Raw genomic sequence first — 12,977 nt, 5'->3', positions numbered from 1 at the left:
TTCCCCTAACCCTACCTCCTAGCCCTTCCCCATACTCGCAACCCCTACCACTACCCCTACCCTATCCCTTACAACCTACCCACTTCCCCGAACCCTACCTCCTACCCCTGCCCCATACCCGCACCCCCTACCCTACCCCTTACCACAACCCCTACCCTTACCCCCTTCCACTACCCCCTTTCTCCTACTCCCTTCCCCTCCCCCTCCTTCCCCTAGGTTAGGGGTAGGAAGGGGAAAGGGAAGGGGGAGGGGAAGGGGAGGAGGAGAAGGGGAGGGGAAGGGGGAGGGTTAGGGGAGGGGAAGGGGGAGGGGAAGGGGAAGGGGTAAGGGGAAGGGAAGGGGAGAGGGGAAGGGGGAGGTGAAGGGTGGAGGGCTGGGGTTAGGGCATAGGTGAGGGCAGGGGAAGGGTAAGGTAAGCGGGAGGGGGTTGGGATGGAGGAGGGGTAGAGGAGAAGAGGGGAAGTGGGTGAAGGGACATGGAAAAGGCAGGGAATGGGGTTGGCAGGGCCAGAGGGAGAAGAAGGGGAGGGATTCAGGCCATCATGATGTTGTCCGTCCTCTGTTCAGCTGGGATGCGAGGTTCTTCTGGACTCGTGTCTTGTCTCTGACATCGCTCCTTCTCCTGGGAAGAGAAATATGAGTGATAGAGATACTGTCTCTGAGGCCTGATCACAATGACTTTGGAGGGTCACAACTCTTCCCCCATCATCCCCCCTACCCCTGAACACTGGAGCCTTTCCCCTTCCTCTGCTTTACCTGAGGAAGTGTGTTTTGGCGAAACCCACGATCTATCTCTGCAGAGCTCAGAGCAATGGGTCTCCATCAGGCAACACCCTGGTTCTCCACGATATGGCAGCAAGATGCTAGACAATCATGGATGGATCAGTCGAGACCGTTCAGCTGATCCATCTGAACCTACCCCACAACAATGTTACCCTTCCCTCCCTCACACCATTTTTCTTTAATTCCTGTCCATATTAAAATCCTTTTAATGCCTTTTTTGGACCAGCCTCCGCTACTATCCCAGCAATGCATTCCAGCCACCCACTAAATTCTGTGTGAGTAAAATGTACCCCTCACGTCTTGCCTAAAGTTCCCTCAGCTCACCTTATTTAGACGTCCTCTGGTATTCTCGCCCCAGGAATGCACACAATATTCCAAGTGTGGCATGACTAGAATTTTATACATCTGCAACGTTACCTCTCGGTTTTTGAACTCAATCCCCTGACTCCTGAAGGCCAGCACACAATACACCATCTTAAACTCCCTCTCAATTTGCACAGCAACCTTGAGTGATTTATGGAGCAGGATCTAAATATTTCTCTGTCCTGCACACTATTCATAATCCTGCCATTATCCAAGTGCTCGGCCCGCACATTCTTGTAATCCGCATTCAATAAAGATATTGGTCTATATGAAGCTTCTTTTAATGGGTCTCCAACCTTCTTTGGAATAACTGTTATTCGTGCCCTTGAAAATTACTCTGGAAATAAACCTGGACCAGTTGCTTATTTAAGTACATCTGATTGACAGGATTGAACTCCATCTGTCACTTCTCTGCAAACTGGATGACCTATGACAACCTTCTACACTGTCTACAACATCTCTACCTCTGTGTCATCCCCTGACGTACCCACCCTTCCACTCCCATCATCATTCATAACAATCACAAAGAGCAGGGGTTCCAGAGCAGATCCCTTTGGAGCGCCACTAGTCATTGTTCCATCTACTACTGCCCTCTGTTTTCTGCAGACAAGCCAATTCTGAATCCACGCAGCAAAGGCTCCATGGATCCCATGCCTCCGGACATTCTGAATGAGGCCACCGTGGGGACCTTGTCAAGCACCTTATTAAAATCCTCGTGCAGCACATACAGACCTTGACCTTCATCGATTTCCTTTGACACCTCCTCGAAATACTCAATTTGACTCGTGAAGCAGGACCTGCTCCTCACAAAACTATCCATGAGTTTCCCCAGCATGTTTGGGCATTGCCCTCGGCCCCAGCATCTGCAGACTTCCTGGCCAGTCCCTCCCTTACCCCTTCCCAGAGCTTCCGCATCCATTAGAACATCAAGGATTGCTGCCCAATACAGGCCCTTTGGCCCATAAAGGCTGTACTGACCTTTGTAAATGTTCTCCACAACCTTTACCTGTAGCACACCCACAGGAACATAGGAAGTGGGAACAGGAGTAGGACAAAAATGGCCCATGGAGCCTGCTCCGCCATTCAATACGATCATGGCTGATCTAATTTATGACCTAACTCCACCTACCTGCCTTCTCGCCATATCCCCAAATTCCTCTATCATGTAAAAATTCTGTTCCCTTACATCCACATGCCCGTCTCAGAGACTTTTAAATGTACCTATTCTCCCAGCCACTACCACTTTCTCCGGTGACGCATTCAAAGCTCTCACAACTCTCTGCATAAAAAAAATCTCCCCTCACCTGAAGCGGATGCACTCTGGGATTTGCCCCTGACACTTTAGGAAAAGTTGCTGGCTGTTCATTCCATCTAAGCCCCCCCACAATCTTATTTAGAATTAGTTATTAAGCTGTGGAAGGGGCAAGTTGGGAGAGGGAGGAGGGTAGATAGCTGGTGGGGGAGGGGTGAGAGCTGGTGGGGAGGGGACAAGGCCGTGTTGGGGAGAGGGATCAGGACCGCGTTGAGGTGGTGAACGGGCAGACACGGGTGGATCTACCTGCCGAAATAAAGGAGCAATAAGAAGGCCATCTCGGGATCTACCAGCATCGTCTGGGGCTTGATGTCTCAATGGCAAACCCCCTGAGGATGGATGTTGGCCAGGCTCTGCTACAGCTGGTACATGAACATCTGGCAACACAACAATATAACATGACCCACTTTGCCTCCACACTGGCCAGGTCTGGATCCTGAGGGTAAGGGGAGGTGGGTGAAGGGCCCCTCCCTGCCAATCAACATCCATCCTCATCATCCTCTCCACCCCTCTCCCCTCACTAACCTTTCTCTCCTCACCAATACCCATTGAGACCCTCATACACCCTTCATCGATATCCAGTCCCCAGCGAGACTCAGCCAGTAAACTCCTCCATATCCTCCATCCCCACCATCCAAGCTTGCCCCAGTGGACAACTTGACCACCCAGACCCACAACCACCTTGATCTAGATCATGGGAATGGGCTGCTTGGCCTTGTTGAAGAGCTGGGCCATGCAGTGAACCGTCTCGCGAACATAGTCCAGACCCAGATTCAAATAAGCCTCCTCTTTCTTTTGGATTTACCCACCAACATCCAGCACCTCTCCCAACAGGAGTGCCAGCCCCTCCTGCTCTCTGTAGGCCTGATGCCCCCAGTGCTCAACACAACATGGCATGAATCCAAGGGCTCAGCGAGCAGAGCGCCAACAGGCCGTAGTGGACCCGTCCGCTGCCCCATCATTCAGCTTCTGGTGAGACTGCAAAAATGTGCAGCTCTGACCGCCCTCCCTCGTGAGGCAAGGATTCACCAGGAGAGAAAAACCATTGACGTTTCGAGATGAGAAATGTTTGCAGCCAGGTGTTGGCTGGGGTTGAACATGTGGAGGCTGAGTTGTTGGGAAGATTCAGAGCAGGCGTTGATTTGGAAGAGCACGAAAAGGTTCTGGGGAAGTGAGTTATGGGGGAAAATACATTCATGAAATGAATTGGGGAAACAGACTGGAGGGGCTGAGTGGCCGAATTTGGCGACCTTGTCTTGTGGTCTTGGCTGCTGCTGTCTGGAGTTGAAATGGCAAGAGGTCATGAGTTAATGGGTGAGGAGCAGGGCAGCCAGTGTAAAAGAGTCGGCACTGGTCAGAGGGGCAGGATGGAGGCAACAGAGAGGCTGCAGCGAGACAGATCGATTGAAGGAATGGGGAAGGTAGCAGCAAATGAGATGCATCAGAGTGAGGGTGGAGTGGGTGCAGGTGGATCTTACCTTGACTACAGAGGAGTAGAAGTTGAGAAGAGGGACGATGATGCTGTGATCCAACTTTCGCACGATCTGCAGTTTGCGGTTCTATGGCGAGAGAGGAACATCAGCAAGGCTGGGCGATGGGTCGGGGCCCTGAGGGGCGACTTGTCCAAGTTGAGGGGGGAGGCGGGGAGGAGATTCGTCAAGAGGTCAGAGGTGGGGAACTCCTAGGGAGGCCGAAGTGTGGGACTCATCGAGAGTCGGGGTGGGGGGGAACATTTCGTGTCACTGGAGCGGGGACTCGTCAGGGGGTTCAATGAAGTATCATTTCAGTTTTTATGATTGTTTTCCCAGCTTCTACAAAACAATTAATTTGCAGAAATTCTCTGCTATTTGCCAGGTGTGTGTGTGTGTGTGTGTGTGTGTGTGTGTGTGTGTGTGTGTGTGTGTGTGTGTGTGTGTGTGGGGTGGGGGGTTATGTGTAGGGGGGTGCTGTTGTGGGTTTGTGTGACTTTCTCTGTTTCCAAACCCCATGGCTGCTTAGGTCTCTGTCAGATGCTCCTCTTTCCACCCACCCTTCAAAAATGTGTTTGGGGTGTTTGTCAATTGGGTGTAATTGTGTGAAACGGGCTCATGTGTCGCAAGGGCCTGTGAACGTGCTGTAGGCCCTAAAGTTAAATATCAGGGTTTTCCATTTCCACACAACTGCTCCTCCCCCTCACCTTGAATCTCTTGTCCTGCAAGATATTCTTGATGGCAATCAGCTCTCCGGAGTCCACCAGCCTTGCCTGCAACACCACACCGAAAGATCCACTGTCGATGATTTTAACATCTGTGCAGGACACCACCTTGGAGACGTTGGGTCCATGACCCAGTGAGGCCACCTCTGTTGTGACCTTATTGCCATGTCCTCTGGGGCAGAAGCAGCAGCATTTACACACCCAGAGGGTACACAACAGGTCATTTATCCCAACCTAGCCTTGCTGTCCAAGTTAGTCTCTACCCCTCCCTCTAACTCCCTTCCAAGGATCACCTAAATGTCAGAATTGATCCTCTGGTGGTTTGTTCCAGCCTCTCAGTAGAAATATTGCCACCCCAGGTCCCTCTTTGATCACTCTCCTCAGACTGAGGCCAGTTCCGCAGCCGTTCACTTTGTCTACAACCCTCCCTCCATGGGAGGATCGGGTCATCCTTGACCTTCAGCACGTCCCGGGGAGATGAACCACTCTGAACCCTACCACGGGTTTAGCAGAAGCCCTCCACATTCCCAGAAGCTCAGCAACACCGTGATCTTCCATGATGCAAGCGAGACCTCGTCGCCTGAGGGAGCAGGTGGTGCGGAGAGAGCCCCACTCTTCACCGCTCAACTCTGTTGGGTCCGCCGCAACAGAAACACTTTCTAGCACCTTGATCCAGGTCCACTGGGGCAAAGAATCTTATCCCAGTTGTGGGGGTGTGGGGGTGTATTCAAGGGTGGAAGGGATCTTGTAACCGGGGGGGGGGGGGGTGGTGGGTGGAGCAGCGGTCCTGTCTCTCAGTGGATAGATCCCGTTCCAGGTGGAGGGGGAGCTCTGTCCCATTTCTGTTGAAAGGTCTACCTTCCATCCCCCTCGCAACTTCTCTTCTCCCTCAGACACCTCACACTCTCCCCTGCCCCGATTCCTCTACCACACTCTCCCCCCACCCAACACCACCCCCATGGTTTCCCCAGTGCCTTCCATCCCCTTGCACCCCATCCCCCCAGCTCAACCCTATGTCCCCTACCTCTGATCCAATCACCCTTGACATTAGCCCCTGGTGAAACCCCGTTTCTTCGTTCTCCCCTCCACTCCTACAGACCCCATCCCTGTATCCCCTCACATGCCATTGTTCTCCCCTCCCCAGTACCCTCCAGCTGCCTCATAAAGTGCCCTGCACTCAGGATGGGGAGAAGAGATTAATTGCAGCCTCCATTCTCTCCGCCCACACTGGGTGAAGGATGGTGCCAGAGGAGTCTCTGTCCCAGTAGGGGAGCCTGTAACAGGCTCTTTATCTCACCCATGGGTGCAGGGTGCTTCCAAACACAACCCTGTTGATCAGAGGGTCCCTGGGATGAGACAGCGTCCTACTCCGACACGTGGGCCAGAATCCCCTTCCAGGAGAGACATCTTTCTTTTATTGCTGTGCCATGGCACGACTCAGCTATGGCTGCCCCATGCAGTGACATCATCACCCCCTCTGTGTCATCATCTCCCCCCTCTGTGACACCTCCCCTCTCTGTGACACCACTAGTGTAATGGGCAGGGACATCCAACCATTTAAATCCTCCTCAATTTCCCCAAGCAAGGGGAGAATAATTCAGCTGGTCTAAATTACTCGTTGTTATCTATTCTAACTCCTAGATATTTGATTCCATTTTGCCTCCACATTTGTTGACTATTTTCTTGACATTGGCTCTAATCCCTCTTCCTAAGTGACATGATTTTGCACATATCCCAAAAGAACTTATACCCAGAGATCTCCCCATAGTCCTCCAGCGTGAAGCACAACTTGGGCAATGAGTGTGTCCGGTCTGTCAGATATATCAGAACAACTTCTGCAAATAAATTGATTTCATGCTCTTCCTGGCCTGTTCTGAAACCTTTAATGCCAGAATCCTGGCAAATGGCTTCGGCTAATCGCTCCATGGCCAGTACAAACTCACTCACTGTGGGTGTGGGGGGGGAGTCTGACCTTGATCGGCATGCCTGTTGGCTACTTCTGTCCCTCTCATCTCGACATCAGTGGCTCAGGTTGGGGGAGTCTGCGCTGCCTCCTGCAGTGCACAGCAGCACTGCTGGACCACCTTTATCTCCTTATTTTCCTGGGCCCTCTGCAAATCTTTCCTTTCTTTGATCTCACATTGGTTTCTCAGGAGAAACACTGGCAGCCAAAAGGCACCCTCTGATTCCCCTTAAATTTTGGGAACCCCGGACTTCTTGAAGTGGGACAACACGTGGTGACCTATTTTCTCAAGATGTGGATCCAGGAGCTTGGACCAGTCTACCAGTTTGCCGTGGTCCGCCAGCATGCTTGCCAAGCTCCCCAACCCTGCACTCTCGTCAGTGGACACGCACATCTTGTTCTCCCTGCCTGCACTAGATTTCCTGCCCCGATCCAAAGCATCTCCACTGCAGCTGTGTTCAGTCGGAACTCGAAGGACCCTGCTCACTGCACCAATTATTATGTGTGTGAAACTGATTTGAGGGGTCCCAAGGGTGGCGAATTTGAACACAGTTGTCTTTTATTGACACGGAGTGAAGTCGCATGAGGAGTAAAAGACACACAGAGACACCAACTCACCGGATTAATCGATACACTTGCAACCACTCGTGGAGAGAAGACTTGACAATCAACTTGTCACATATGATACCTTGAACAGGTCATTCATTCACTCATTGATCTTGGATGCCTGTGGGTGGTAGGGGATATGCAGGTGGCCCCAAATACTTGGCATCACCACCCATTGCTGGTGGACGTTACCCGATAGGGTATTCCACATATGGAGCACGCTTAAATGGTGCTTGATCGGCCCGCTGGCAAGATATCCAAGTATGTGCTGACCATCGTGAGAACATATCACTTTTTATTTTGGCAGGGGAGAGGCCTGATATGGTCAATTTATCAGACTTGGCCAGCTCCCGAACCCCAGCAAATGTGGCCCTTGGTTTTAATTGCTGACAAATAGGGCATTTGGCCTTCACAGTTCTTGCAACATCATGAGACCCCCAGATCCTTTGTCCATCATAGTGCCCCCATATGCCCACATTTATGATGCACCAATGCTGCCAAGGCTCCGGGGTCACTCTGCTTGGGGAAAATAGTGGCAGAGCATATTTGAGCAGCTCAGTCCACAGTGGCATCGCGTCAGCTTCAGCGGTTTTCCTGGAGATGTGTCCATCCACGTGGTGGACCCTGACTATTCTTTTGTTGTTCCACCTCTCAGAAGATCTGCCAGTGCTGTTGTCCTCAGAGCAGGCAGCCATGGATCTGCCTCCCTGTCTCCTGACGCCGACCCATCCACACTGACGTGCTGTTTGGCACAGCCCAGAAATCCTGTGGCACTAATTGGAAAAGAGGCTCCTGGGCCCGCCTGGTTGTCCCTTTTCGGATCAGTGCCACAGCTGCCAACTTGGACAGTTGGCTCTCCCCTCCACCTCACCCTCTTATGTCAGTACTTTATCTGTGGTGGGCTGGAGCGCTCCTACCTTACACCGCTGTTTTTCGCACCTCCATCAGCCGGAGCCGTCAGTAAACCAAGCTTTTTCCTGCTGTCCAGCATCGAGGATGTTGAATGGTTTGGCCCAGGCCATGGTGCCAAGCTCTTCTCGGGGTCATTCAGGTGGTAGGCTGTCACTTTCGGACAGGACATGATCTGTTCTTGCAAGTGGCTCAGCCCTTCGGGCCCGGCCTCTGTGCGGTCTGCCATGTACCACTTCTTCGGTCCGCTGTGAGTGGCATCCGCAGATTTAACCCATCACATGTTGGGGAGGTGTGGCTGGCGTGTGACTGTCTCTGCTGCCATCTGGTTCTCTGTGGTGAGCAGGCGAGCATCTGACACTCAGATGGGGAGTGGCGGGAGGCAGGTTCCAGGAGGGAATTGAACCAGAAGCTGTGTGGGACTCGGCGACCTTGCCTCTTTTGCTCGAGGCTCCACTAGGCCATTGTCTTCATGGCAGAGACAAGTAATTCAAAGGGTCTTCCAGTTTTGAGGGGTTGGGGGGTGCTTGTGGTCAGTGGCAGTGGTGTTCAACAGCGTGTTTTGCCATTTAAGAAGCCATTTGTTGTTCAGGTCATCAATGAAGCGTAGAGTTTTTTTTTCTGGGCAACATTGTACAGTAGATGGAGGGGCAGGGTGAGATGGGGAATATGTTGGCACCAGTAACCCAAAAGACCCGCAAAACTTTGTGCTCAACTTGTTGGTGGGCACCGCAATGAGGATTTTGCTTTGAGCAACCATTGATATTTCTCTGCTGCCTGGATTCTCAGGAAAAGGACTGTTGGACTAGGACCCTGGACCTTTTCCAGGTGGTGCCTCCCTGGTGCCAGTGTCTGGGGTGTTGCTGCTGGTGTCCAAGACATCCTAAAGTGGGCCAGAGGTTGTGGTACATGGAGATACCAATGACGTAGGGAGGTAGAGGGAAGAGTTCCTGAAAAGTGGGTCCAGGGCATTTGGTGAGAGCTGAAACAGCAGGAACAGAATGAGGTGGAGGATAAAGGCGTGACCTGAAGGTGTGGGTTAAGAGCTCCTTGAGTGCATCCTATTTGCCTTGCTCGGGAGGCTGATGTCGGAAGTCGATGAGCCTTGCTGCCATGTCCTGATGAGCAAGAACATCATGGAGGAGTAATGGATGTCATCAGCAGTGATGTCTTGGAGGTGGAACTGGTCCTTGGCCTGTTTAAACCCCATGTGGGGCTGCGACAACCAGAACGTTGAGAGCTTCAACCAAACCATCTGAAGAGCCACCTGGACCGTGATCTTCAAGTCCAACTGAAGGGCTGGGTCCTGCTGAGGTCACCACTGTAGCAGACATTTCTGTTGAGGAGAGAAGGGGGAGGGGGTAGGATATTGTGGATGGGGGTGGGGGTGGTTTCTTTATTCTTTCTTTTATACATGCCACACATTAGATGAGCATTATCATTGTGTGAATTTGTTGTGGTTTTAAGTTTATAAATATTTTTTTTAAATGATCGGCAGGACCACGAGTGGCAGATAGGATCATGGGGACTCTCTCTCACCAACCCACCCACCCCAAATATCAATGGGATAAACCGGGTTCATTGTCAACGTCGTCAAGGATCCTTTCCACCTGCCCACAGCATTTGGCAGCTCTTCTCGTCGGGAAAGAAGTCGAGGAATATCGGAGCCAGGAGCACCAGGCCCAGAAACAGATTCTTCCTGCGAGCAGGGAGAATGGAGAATGATGGATGACCAACTCAGACAAAGACTCCATGACTCTGCTATTGATTCAACAGAATTTATTTCTTTTTTGGGAGGGACTGCACGTGTATCATTTGTCTCTCTGTGCGTAGGTCCCGTTGTGTGTTTGCAGAAGTTTCCACCATGAATACAGTTTCCTCGGGTTAAATTTGAACGGGTACAGAGGAGCTTTCCTGGATAGGAGAATGTACCTCATGAAACAAAGGTGACTGAGTTCGGGCTTTTCTCTTTTTCACACCAAAATTAACTTTATTCTAAAATTATTGTCCAAGAGGACAACTGTTCCATGTCTTTTCTCATCCTCGTGTTGCATGCCTATATTCCTTTCACTGCACCTGTTCTCTGTTTAGCATCATTCTACCACTTTGACACCTTGTGGTTACTCCCTGCACTCTGTGGTTGAAGGGGTTCCCCTTAGTCTCTGCCCCTTAAGACCCAGAGGATTAGAGTCCTTCCCCACAGCGCCCTCGTGTTGGCTGCGCCAAGCCTCAGTGCATCTCTCAGCAACCTGGAATAGGCCGGTGGGCAGCGTTCCCTCACCCACATCTCCATGTGCTAAAAGACCAGCAGGTTAACGTCGAACAGTTATGCCCTTCGGACCTCGATGTTGCGCTGATCTATCAATTCCAAGCAAAATAAAAACTAGACTCTTCCTCCTTCATAACCCTCCATTCTTGCAATGGAGAGAGTGCAGAGGCAATTCACCAGGCTGATACCTGGAATGGCAGGAATGACTTGTGAGGAAAGATTGCGCAAATTGGGATTGTACTCGCTGGAGTTTAGAAGATTGAGAGGGGGATCTCATAGAGACATATAAAATTCTGGCAGGACTGGACAGAATGGATGCAGATTGGATATTTCCAATTATGGGAAAATCCAGAACCCGGGGCCATGGTTTGAGGATAATAGGCAAACCATTTAGGACCGAGATGAGGAGGAATTTCTTTACCCAGAGGGTGGTGAATCTGTGGAATTCATTGCCACAGAGTGCAGTAGAGGCAGGATCATTAAATATATTTAAGAGTGAATTAGATATATTTCTTCATATAAGGGTATTAAAGGTTACGGAGAGAAGGCGGGGACGGGGTACTGAACTTTAAGATCAGCCATGATTTCGTTAAATGGCGGAGCAGGCTCGAAGGGTCGAATGACCTACTCCTGCTCCTATCTTCTATGTTTCCTTCATTCATGTGTCCAAGAAGCCTTTAAATGCTGCTAATATTTCAGCCTTCATCACCACTCCTGGCAAGGCATTCCTGGCACCCACAACTCTGTGTAAAAACAAGTACCCCTGATATTGCTGCTAAACCTTCCTCCCTTTGCTTTGGGCTTCTAGTGTTTGCTTCTCTTATCTGGGTTTCAGGCAGACCAAAGGGCATCTTTCACTGAGATTCTGGTCTTCCAGCAGTTCTGCATGTCTGTCTCTGGATGCTCTGCTCAGGGGACCACCCTGCAATATCTCATCAAGTCCTAGTCTCTGTGTCAGCAGGAATTCCATGCTGACCACTGCCTGATGGCCCTGTGGTCAATAGTGTTTGTCGATGCAACCATTCCCATGAAGGTGATGGGGCAAAGTCCTGCTGACTAGGACATTGTGTGGCATCAGGGCCAGACCAATCTTTCGCAACACCTGAGCCAGGTAGAACCTCTGCATGTAGTGGCTTTTGGTGCCCTTGCACTTTGTTTCCAAGCACAGCCATACACAATAGCCATGCTGGTTAGGGTTATGCCCCCATTGATTGACGACGCACATGGTCCTCCAGACTCTATCCATTTTGGACCCCCACATGAATAGGAAATGTGTTTTGGGAATTGACAGGGTGGAGGTGTGTGGATGGGCCACACCTGCCTCACGTGCAGCAGTACCAAGAGCTCCTTGCACCTGATGACCAGGTTCTACCGGATTGAGAGAGTTGGGCATCTCTGTGGTTCTCCCTGTCTCCTGGAACTGGGGGTCTCCTTACTGCTCCCCATCTCCTTGAGTTGGTACTTTGTTCTCCACCATCACCACAAGACAACCAAGACCCCGGGATGGAGGGCAGAGGCTCAGAGAGATCAGTAAGAATACGGGTAGTTTCAACAGGGTGGGGTCCATCCTGATGCCTGATAACAGGAGGAAACCAACGGGGAAGGAGGATGCAGGGCATTTGATAGCAGGTGGGGCAGGTGTAGACATGGCAGCTCACCGGAATTGTCAGGGGGATACTGAGACCTGGGAGAGGAGGGGAAGCACGGTGCAGTTGTGTTCTGATGAGAGAATGCTGGGGGAGAGGCAACATGGGTGGAACCTCAAGGCAAGGGACCCCTGAATTTTTTGCAGGGATGGGCTCTGGAAATAGACTCCCAGATGTCCAGCAAAGAGCATCTTTGTCCCCCTACCATCAGGAAGGAGATATGGAGGAATAAAAGCAGAGAAGCCAGGGAGGGAAATAGCTTCTTCCCACAGGCCGTGAGATTGACAAGGCAACATGAGCTTGATGGGAGCTAAGAATGAAGAGGTGGAGAGGAATATGGACTGATTACAACAGCACAGCCAGCAGGAGAGTGGGGCCGAAGGGCCTGTTTCTGTGTTGTCTATCTGGACCAGCCTTTTGAGTTCAAGCTTTAAAAGACCAAACCATTTTTAAATTTAATATCAACGGTATAGAATGAATCAAGAGACAAGATGTCTGTCCAGCGGCAAGCGTCGAAGGCACTTCCTGAAACAGAGGCTCTGAAACTACAGGGAGGTTCTGGCCGGAATGAAGTCCGGCTTCCTCTGGAAGGAGGAGAGGAGGCAGGGATAATGTGGGGGAAGGGGTGCCTTCCTACATTCACCTCCCATTTCCTCTACACCATACCCCTCTTCATTTCCCTGCCCATTCCCCTCCCTCATCACCTCCCCATTTCCTGTGCCCCGCTCCACGCCCACGCTCCCCTCCCCAACCTAACCCTAACCCCTAACAAACCCTAACCTTAACGTTAACACTACCGATACCCTTCAACACTACACCACATCCCCAACCCTAACTCGTATTTCCACCCTGTCCCCTAACCCTATCCTTACACTGTCCCCTAAACCCAACCCTAATTCTTCCCACCTTCCCCAAACCCCAACTCACACCCC

At 51.3% G+C, this 12,977-nt stretch overlaps 1 long non-coding RNA gene across 1 annotated transcript; it reads right to left on the bottom strand.

The window, feature by feature from the left end:
• Nucleotides 1-260: 260 nt before the first annotated feature.
• On the bottom strand, nucleotides 261-6,060 carry LOC138746354 (uncharacterized). Its single transcript, XR_011346895.1, has 4 exons — nucleotides 5,950-6,060; nucleotides 4,635-4,824; nucleotides 3,937-4,017; nucleotides 261-622 (listed from the first exon to the last, which is right to left on the bottom strand). It is a non-coding gene; the product is annotated as an uncharacterized lncRNA (long non-coding RNA).
• Between the last annotated feature and the right edge of the window lie 6,917 nt (nucleotides 6,061-12,977).

The sequence above is a fragment of the Narcine bancroftii genome, chromosome 11, assembly GCF_036971445.1.
Source record: "Narcine bancroftii isolate sNarBan1 chromosome 11, sNarBan1.hap1, whole genome shotgun sequence".
Lineage (NCBI taxonomy): Eukaryota > Metazoa > Chordata > Chondrichthyes > Torpediniformes > Narcinidae > Narcine > Narcine bancroftii.
Note: the sequence above shows the minus strand (reverse complement) of the source record. Positions and strands in the feature narration are given on the sequence as shown.